Raw genomic sequence first — 11,051 nt, 5'->3', positions numbered from 1 at the left:
TTTTCAGTGTTATGTTACTGTGTTCTCTTATTTTTGCTCTTCAAATTGTGTTTTTCTGTGTTGTCGTGTGAAATACTGTGACAATAATGGCGTGTGAAAAACGTAACACTAGGCTCCAAAGCAAACTGAGAAATAATAGTGACGACGAGCGTAGCTTGCCAGCACCACTGTGTAATGAATTAACAGACGTTCAAAGTAGTAATTTGGTAACTGTGCATAGGGAAATGGAGCGGGCTGCAAACAATGGCGTAGGCAGTGAAACAATTAGTGAGCAGGGAAGCATTATCGATCGATTGGTCGGCAATAGCTCGGCTCAGGAATCCAAAATGACACGACACGATCTCACAAATACTGTAGATTCAGGTTTTGGATCCTCACCGTTTTCTCAAATAAGTCAAGACACATTTTCTGCTTGTCAAAATGTGAATGTTTCCCGTGCAAATTCACTGCTGAAAAGCACTGAGGAACATGTTCCAGACACCAGTGCATTGTTATTACAATTAATACAACAAATGGGACAAACATAACAAAAGCTTCAAAAGTTAGACACAATGGAACAATACCAGAGACAAACACAGCAACAGTTAGACACAATGGAACAAAATCTTCAAAAGTTAGACACAGTGGAACAAAATCAGAGACAAACACAGCAACAGTTAGACGCAATGGAACAAAATCTTCAAAAGTTAGACTCATTGGAGCAAACTCTTGAACAAACACGTGAGGATTTAACTACTGAGTTACATCACATTGAATCGAAATGTCAAAAAGTCTGTAATGACGTAAAAACTCAAATTTGTGAGCATTTTCAACCTATTTTTTCGCGGCATGAAAATACATTACAGAATCACGAAGCAGCCATAAAAGAACTGCAAACTATTGTTCATGAAAATCATGAGACCTTGCAAGCTAAATTTGACTCAGTTGCATCTACCGATTCGGTTACGCAACTTGCAAAAACTCAGGAAAACTTAAAGGACACAGTAAATACTCTGAAACTTGGTTCAAAAAAACACACTGAGGAAATAAATACACTATCGGATAAAGTAGCCGAACTTTCAGATCAGTTCACTAACTTATCTACAAAGGTAGATGATGATCTGAATGACACAACACCTGTAGCCTTCACTGACACTGAAGAGTATGAAGAAATTAGAAAATTCAAACAAAATCAAAATCAAATCAATACACAGTACAAAAGTGAAATCCGGGAAGTGCAAGATCAGTTGGCACAAGTAGTAAAAAATGGTTCAAATGGCTCTGAGCACTATGGGACTCAACATCTTAGGTCATAAGTCCCCTAGAACTTAGAACTACCTAAACCTAACTAACCTAAGGACATCACACACACCCATGCCCGAGGCAGGATTCGAACCTGCGACCGTAGCAGTCCCGCGGTTCCGGACTGCAGCGCCAGAACCGCTAGACCACCGCGGCCGGCGCACAAGTAGTACAAGAATTATGTATTTCAGAGGACACTCGCGCCCCAATATGGGAAGAGGGACATAGAAATACGGAACAGCTGGAAAATAATAACACAGCGCATTTCGGAAATTATGAAAGAAATTGGCAATGTGCACCGAATTTTGAGTTTGAACCGCCGACACGACGTAACAATGACCGATATGCTACTCGCTGACACTATGATTTTGACTATAAGCTGTTCATTAAAAAAAAAAAAGGGACACAGAATAACTTCAGACGCAACAGTTCGGCGCACAGTTACGATTCAGGGAGAAATTCTCCACCACATGACCGACAAACAAGAAACTATGTAAACTACCGACATAACGTCAGACCTGGATTTCATCAGAACTGGCGGGATTTTAACAGAGCTGGGCCCTCTCGGCAAGGCGAATTTGTAGAAGTTAGGTCTCCTAATCCCAATAACGGCGCGCGCCAACAAAGAGACAGACAATGACTCGCACTAGCAGGCAGCCGCGTGCGCCCGCTGGCTCCGAGAAAAATAACATAAGACACTAGCCTTGAGAAAAATTTTAGCATTCTTTACCGATGTATACAGCATGATAATTGTTTTGAAGTTGAAACTCTGCGTACTAGGAAGAGCAAAGGTTTACACCACATTTCACACGTAAAACCGTTTATTGAGAGATAATGTGCTTTTTTAACTTGAGATTTTAATGCAACATTTTGGTTTACTTGAAAATACATTCTGGGTTTAAAGTACTTTCTGTGAGATACCAGACGACACAGTGGTTAGTTTATGTGACAACTACACGGTTTTATCACGACGCTACTAATGAGTGACAATTTACAATGTTGCTTTTGCGGTGTATCTGTTTTATATCTGCACAGTTTTCTGAATTCTTCTGGAAAGAAAAACATGTTTTAGTAGTAACTTTTGTGGTATAGCTACAATGAGACTGCCTTTTTCGTGGCACAACAATACGTTACAGTACAGCACTTTCTTCATCACAACAATAAACGTAATAACTATGGTATCCATACGCAAAGCATTTCACTTTCGTTTATGATGAGGTAAGTATATTGACTTCAGCAGAACTTTGCTTACAGAGGACGATAAATACGAGACTTCCACAGAGATTATCTTACAACATGATGCACAGTTTAGCGCTACAGTACACGTATTTGAGTGATTAATTTCGCACTTAAAACATTTTTTTAAGATATTTGAAGTGCAATGATACAAGGGTTTTCCGTGATACATTTCATTCCATTGCTGTAATCTGTAACACCTGAGGGTATAATTACATTAATCCTCAGGGGGGTACACACTTACTTTGTGTACCATGTGTTTGGCAAGCACAAGGAACCCTAGCTAATGTGGTATTTGCTTATACAGCTTTACACATCGGTACCATATTTCTCTAACACACAAATTACACAGCTATCTGATTATTTACCTGAGAGAAACAAACATTTTTTTACTATATTAGTGACAGATGTTTACGTAATTACACAGTTGAATAATTTCACACTTATGAAATTGTATTTTGTCAGTACTTTGTGAACTGTTCATATTTTTTCGGAGCCAATGTGGTGCTATGAGAGCTTTGAATGATGTATTTGGTATGGGATCATGATTTTTAAAGTACGTTTGAGGTTGATGACACTATTGAAATGAGCAGAGAATTTTTTTAGGTTTTGAAACTATTGGAGGAAGCTACGACGATTTTGAGAGTTGACTGAGGTGTTATGATGTTATTTTTATGACGACGATGTGTATTATGCTCCTGAGGTATGTTTATGGTCAAGAAGCTGATGCTATATGAGGAATTTGATTATGCTACTTATTTCATATAATGAAATATTAAAGAAGCGTCGACGAATATATATATGTGTAATAAGGTAAGGAGTAATGAGTAGCGGTTAGGGACACTGACTTGTGAAAAAGGATGTTGGAAACCAAGAATCGTACTTTAAGAGGTAGGAAATGTGTGTAAATGCGTGAATGTATCACAATGCCGGCGAAAAATTTTTGGACACTGTTATTTTTATAGGATTTTGTTTCTACACATTTGTAACGCAAATTTTCGACCTGTGAATTTTTTATATGAGACTGTCACTGTAGCGAAAACTGCTGTCGTAAATATTTCGGTATGAAAGGTAAGTGACCGTGACGTAATTCGTTGTGAGCGGCCAGGTGTGCCAGCTGCCTTGAGAAAAAGCCATTAGGTGGTAGAAAAAAAGGGAGGCCATTATCCTCGCTATTGACATTCCTTTGTAGAAAGCATCGTAAATACAACACGCTAATAATAACTTGGAAACATTCTTACAACTGCACACCTGATTAGGACAAGTGTCTTTCTACGAGAGTTGAGAGAATTTCTACTAACTTATGAAATGTCACATGACTATTGAATGATATTTTTATGCTTTGGTTTGCGTAATTGCTTATTTCATTTAATATCTAGTTTCTAGCTGCACTGCAGCATTGGTTAAAATAAAATTTAATAGATGTACTAATATAAATATTTTATGCCTACAGATCCAGCAAATAATTTTATGATCTATCCAAAAAAACGAAGGAGCATAAAAAGATATTTCCCTTCACAGGAATTGCATATGGAATTTTCTTTTCTACTACTGGGTAATTTTTTTGGTAGAATAACTTCCTGTGGTGCACCACTTTAATTACTTAGACATTAAGATGTGATTATACATTTCCCTTATCTGCATTGTTGTCTTTACTGTAATATTTTTCTGCTTGAGCATTGTCATGTTTAGATATAATTTATTGCTTTTGCTTCTGCTGTTTGCCAGGCATAATGTTACTGAATTTGACTTTGTATTACGCTGTTAAGCCAGTTTTACTACTGATTTATTTTTCTTGTTTGCTGCGCATTGCCTCATATTAGTTGTAATGTTGAATTGCTTGGTAATTTAGATTTACTGTAGCTTGCTTTGCCAGCTTGAAATTTTTGTCATTGATGTTTGTGTTACTTTATTTGTGCTGCTGCATTGCCTCGTCCCTTAGTTTAGCATCTGAGCTCAGTAGATTTAAGTTAGCTTAAGAGGGGGTAGACTATATAAGAAACTAACTATAATGAATTGGAAGCAATGCATTAACAAGGCATATGAAAACGATTTGGGCCTAAATGAGTATTGTACAATGAGCCATATTTATTTTGAAAGAAATATGGTTAGAATACAGAAAAGAGGTACAGATAGGACTTTTTGGGAATAATGATGAACGAAGGGAGATCTCCAAGAACAAAAAAGGTTTTGTTCGCAAAATACTGCAGTACCAAAAGTTACACGGAAAACGAACCCTGTCCTTTCCATTGTGTTATCCCCCTATGTGTTTGTGTACCCTTGTGTATTTGTTTTCTTCCTGTCTCTGTGTAGTTTCATAGAATTTTTTTTCTAATACTATTCACTATGATGAGGAATACTGTTATCCTCAAATATAATTGGTATTAATAATATGTTATTTAACTTGTAAAGATGCTTAGACATTATTTATTCTGTTTTGTTTTAATGCTCATGTGTGAAGTTGATATTCCAAAAGTTATTCTGATCTTTCATGTATGTACTTATGTCATAATTCCTGTGACACTGATGTATATGTTATTTCGATTCTTTTGTAAAGCCTGTATTACAAATGTTCTCTGTATTGTTATGTTCTTTAATGATGTATTTTGTACCTTTGTAATTGTATTCTCATGTTATAAAATTGTAATTGTCACCAGTTCATCACATTATTAACTTGTAAGTTACATTTCACTGCACACGTTTCTGTTGGTCATAGTATATGGACAACATGTGAGAAGTAGGGACTGTTAGTGTTTGCACGTGTGTTAATAATTCAGCAAGCGACTGGATAACAGCATTGCTGGTTCTAAGGACAATTCCAAAAACTCTGTGAGTGCACAAGTGGTGGTTATGGACTTGCTATATTATCCGCAAGACTCTTCAATGGTGATTGTGCACCTGCACAGTCACAACAGATGGCTGCTGGCCATCTCTACAAGGACTGCAGTGGGTCTGCACCTCTGGTGGCCCACCAGTACCATTATCTCTACAAGGACTACAGTGGGTCTGCGTCTTTGCTGACTCACCAGTACCATTATCTCTACAAGGACTACAGTGGGTCTGCGTCTTTGCTGACTCACCAGTACCATTATTTCTACAAGGACTGCAGTGGGTCTGCACCTCTGGTGGCCCACCAATACCGCAGTCTCTACATCTCTACCAGGACTACAGTGGGTCTGCTCTGTGATGACCTACCCACCAATACTCTTCAAAACTTCGACTGACTCCGCTGTGGGTTTGCTCTGTTGTGGCCCATTACCTGTCAGCATGTCAAGAGTCAGCACTGTCTTTCCGTTGGAAGGACAACGCTACTTCTTCAAGACTGCATGGAAATCCACTACTTCCGTGTGCATTTTCTTTTACTGCTCAGATTTTGAGAAAAACACTGCAATTTGATGAATGATCAGGACTGTCTTTATGGACTGTCAGAAAATTTTTGCTTTTGACCAACATTGTATCAATAAGTGTGTGCATTTGATTTCTTTGTTATTGTAATTACGGTTATGAAAAATTTTAACAAATATGTATTGCCCACTGCCCAAAACCATTTGTAAAATTTTTTGTGGGGAGCATGGGGGCCTTGTAAGTAGGCTGTTTAGGTTTTTTTTTGGTAACGCCACCTCTGTATGAAAATCACTGGCTGTGCTGTGTGCAGTCTGTGGCTGCTTTGCATTGTTGTAATACTCAACCATTGTAGTGTTAGGCAGCTGGCTGTGAACAGCGCGTAGCATTGCGCAGTTGGAGGTGAGCCGCCAGCAGTGGTGGATGTGGGGAGAGAGATGGCGGAGTTTTGAAATTTGTCATGAACTGCTATATTTATATACGATGATATCAAGGTAAATACATTGTTTGTTCTCTATTAATATCTTTCATTTGCTAACTATCCCTATCAGTAGTTAGTGCCTTCCATAATTTGAATCTTTTATTTAGCTGGCACTAGTGGTGCTCGCTGTATTGCAGTAGTGGGAGTAACCAAGATTTTTGTGAGGTAAGTGATTTGTGAAAAGTACAGGTTAATGTTAGTCAGGGCCATTCTCTTGTAGAGATTATTGAAAGTCAGATTGCGTTGCGCTAACAATATTGTGCGTCAGTTTAAGCACAGTCATGTATATAATTGCTTAAAGGGGACGTTTCACGTGATTCGGTAAATCAACGCAATTAAATAAGAATGAGCAAGTATAAATATATCCCAAGACAATAACGTAAACGACGAACCATCAAGAAATTATCTGCATTAGACGGAAATATGGAGATACGATGTATATGTATACATAAGCAAATGATTACATTTTTAGAAAAATTGGAAGATTTATTCAAGAGAAAGAGCTTCACAAATACAGCAAATCAATAAAGCGTTGGTCCAGCCCTGGCCCTTATGCAAGCTGTTATTTGACTTGGCACTGATTGAAAGAATTATCGAATGTGCGTTCCACAAGGTAGTGATATAGGCCCTTTGCTGTTCTCTATCTATATAAACGATTTGTAAGACAATCTGAGCAGCCGTATTCGGTTGTTTGCAGATGACGCTGTCGTTTATCGATTAATAAAGTCATCAGAAGATCAAAACAAACTGCAATACGATTTAGAAAAAATATCTGAATGGTGCGAAAAGTGGCAGGTGACCCTAAATAACGAAAGGTGTGAGGTCATCCACATGAGTGTAAAAAGAAACTCGTTAAACTTCGTTACACGATGAATCAGTCTAATTCAAAAGCGGTAAATTCAACTAAATACATAGGTATTACAATTACACAACTTAAATTGGAAAGAACCCATAGAAAATGTTGTGGGGAAGGCTAACCAAAGGCTACGTTTTATTGGCAGGACACTTAAAAACTGTAACAGACCTACTAAGGACACTGCCTACACTACGCTTGTCCGTCCTCTTTTAGAATACTGCTGCGCGGTGTGGGATTCTTACCAGATAGGACTGACGGAGTACATCGAAATAGTTCAATGAAAGGCAGCACGTTTTGTATTATCGCGAGATATGGTAGAGAGTGTCACAGAAATGATACAAGATTTGGGCTGGAAATCATTAAAAGAAAGGCGTTTTTCGTTGCAACAGAATCTTCTGACGAAATTCCAATCACCAATTTTCTCTTCCGAATGCAAAAATATTTTGTTGGCACCGACGTACATAGGGAGGAACGATCACCACTATAAAATAAGGGAAACCATAGCTCGTACGGAAAGATACAGGTGTTCATCCTTTCCGCGCCCTATACGAGATTGGAATAATAGAGAATTGTGAAGGTGGTTCGATGAACCCTCTGCCAGGCACTTAAATGTAATTTGCAGAGTATCCATGTAGGTGTAGATGTAGATGAGGGATATAATACCAAAATTTGACCAGCTGGCGCGTTAGATCGTCAAAATACAGAGCTGGTTGGAGGGCCTTGCGCATAATTCACCAAACGTTGTCAGTTGGGGAGAAATCTGGTCACCTTGCTGGGCAGGGGTTTGACAAGCGCGGAGACAAGAAGTAGAAACTCTCGCCATGTGCGGGCGAGGATTATCTTGCTCATGTGTAAACCCACGATGACCTGCCATGAACAGGGTGTAGAATATCGTCGACGTACCGCTTTCATGTAAGAGTACCATGAATGACAACCTAAGAGGGCTACGAAAAGGAATGGTACTCCAGACTACACTGAAGTCCGAGGGTACTTCGCCTGTCTATTAGATCTTGTACACCCAGTGGAAGAGTTCTGTCACGGCTGGCTCTCCCAAGACTATTAGTAGTTCTTACGGAATATCGTCTACCACCGGAGCCTTTGATTCGACTTATATCTTTCAGAGCTTTGTCCGATTCTTCTCGCAGCATCATATGTCACATTTCATCTTCATCTACGTCCTCTTTCCTTTCTATAATATTGCTTTCAAGTTCCTCTCCATTATCCACTGTCTACTCTTTTCACTTTCTAACTTCCCCTTCTCTGCATATCACTGCTTTCCCATCTGAGCTCCTGATATACACACAGCTGTTTCTCTTTTCCGTGAAGGCCACTTTAATTGTTCTGTGGTTTGTATCTATTTTTCCCATAGAGAAATACGTTTCTAAATCCTTACATTTGTCCTCTAGCCATTCCTACTTAGCCATTTTGCACTTCCTGTCGATCTCATTTTTAAATGTATATTTTTCCTATCAACTGCTTCATTTGCTACATTTTTAGATTTTCTCCTTTCATCAATTAAATTCAATATCCCTTGTGCTATCAAGGGAATTCTACCAGTCTTTTCTTTTTACCTGTTTGATCCTCTGCTGCCCTCACTATTTCATCTCATTTCATTTTCTGCTACATTCCTTTCGCCTGTTTGTTGCTTAACGCTCCCTCTGGAACGGTTTGCAACTACTGGTTCTTTCAGATGACTCAGGTCCCATTTCCTTAATTTACTACCTTTTTCCTATTTCTTCAGTTTCAATTTAGAGTTCATAACCAGTAAATGTTGTCAGAGACCACATCTGCCCCTGTAAATGTCTGTGACACGTGGTTAGAAAATTAATGCTTGAAGTCTGAAGAATTTGAAATAAATATTCCTAATCAAATTTTGGTCCAAGAGAAAACAGGACGATATTCTGATTTATATGCCTAATCAGTCATGTAACAGGAGAGTGGATAGAGCTTTCGTAAAATTCTTAGAAGCGAAACTGGAGAGAAACCAGTATCTTGACAAATCCTACGACGATAGAAATGTGTTGCGATGGGAAATAGGAAGATTATCATGAAGTAACGTAGCCGTTTAACAGAAAAAATTGAATTGACTCTGTGGAAGAGGCCAGAATCACATTTCAGCAATTGGAATGCGAGGACAGGCAAGGAGAAGCGCAGAGAGATAACTTTAGCAACACGGGATGCACCATGAATAAGTGTGGAGAAAGGAACAGATAAAGAGATGGGTGTGGGACACGGTAGTTACGCTGTCATATACCACGAAGAAACAAGGACAGTCAGACGAGGGAAACATGAGCGCGCCTCGCGTGAAAGTAAGATACGAAGGTGGGATGTGCAAGCAAGGAAATGGCTGAGAATGAGGGCATGGGAAAATTATAGGGTTTTCAGTACTGGTCCGACCTGAATCATCTTTGAAGGGATCTGACACAAGTAGTGAAGAAGACAAAAACATCTACGTCATAAAAGCAGAAAAATTAAGTTACGAATAAGAAGATCTGTTAGAAGAAGATGTTATACTGAGTGATAGGACAGTCATCACCCCGAAAATCGAGGTTAAAATACGTGGGGGTGTGAGTACATTCGGGATACCAGCTGTGTCCAATAGAGAGCAATGGATGTAACGAATTACTGAAATCATGAGAGGAAATACGTAGTTCTGCGGACAATGGATGCAATATAAAGGAAACTGTAGGTGAACATGGGAAAACAGTTAACTGCCAAGTAATGATGCAGGTCGAAATAGAAGAGAGTCGCATCGAATGGACGTAGTTGTGCATAATTTGTGACAGGAAGTCATTATACCCTCAGATTGCTTGACGGAGCACGATGCGGCGGTAGATTATGGAGAGATGAAACTAGGTTTTAAGAGGAAGAAAAGGAGGAAAAGTAAAATATAATAACAAAACCACTGTAGATAGAATACAAGTTTCTTCCACTATACCGGCCGGCAGCTTGTGAAGAGGAAGTAGAAGAGGGAAATTAAGTAAATCCTAATTGGAGTGGTGTATCACTGAATAGTGTGGACGAAGCAAATGAGAAATGAGCTTACAAGAGAAGAAATCAACAGCAAAGTATAAGTGGTGTCCTAGCTGGACATTATCCCGAATATCCCGAATAACTGAAAGGTTAAGGGAGTTTGTTTTCATATATATGTTTTTTTTGGGGGGTGGGGGGGGGGAAGAGCGCGAATCATAAAATGCCACCACCTACCATATGGCGTAAAAATAAAGCCTCATAAACCATACTTTAAGCCACTTTATCTAATTTCACAGGCCAGATGAAAAGCAGCAGAAAGTGAATCGCAAAAAATGCTGAATAGAAGAGTGATGGAGAGAGCCAACAGTCAGTACTATAGCCGTTCAGTTGATACAACAGAGAGTAACGGAAATGTGAGGTTTTGGACGCGAGGCAAGGCAACAAAATATTTGAACCAGAAAGGGATCAACCTGCAAGCGTAAACGAGTTTATACAATACTTCAAGTGAAGCAGAATATGAACTAGTCTCGATTTAACATGTGGAAATCAAGTTCCGCTGGACCCGGTATTTTTATACAGAGTGCTACCTTCCTGTTTAGAGGAGGAAGAGGAGGAGACTGGTATTGAACGTCCCGTCCACAACGATATCATTAGAGACGGAGCACAAACTCGAATTAGGGAAAGATGGAGGAGGAAATCAAATGGTTCATAAGGCTCGGAGCACTATGGAACTTAACATCTGAGGTCATCAGTCCCATAGAACTTAGAACTACTTAAAACTAAGTAACCTAAGGACAACACACACATCCACGCCCGAGGCAAGATTCGAACCTGAGACCGTAGCAGTCACGCGGTTCCTGAATGAAGCTCCTAGAACCGCTC

The sequence above is a fragment of the Schistocerca nitens genome, chromosome 6 (assembly GCF_023898315.1).
Source record: "Schistocerca nitens isolate TAMUIC-IGC-003100 chromosome 6, iqSchNite1.1, whole genome shotgun sequence".
Taxonomy (NCBI): Eukaryota; Metazoa; Arthropoda; class Insecta; order Orthoptera; family Acrididae; genus Schistocerca; species Schistocerca nitens.
This window is presented reverse-complemented; position numbering follows the sequence as displayed.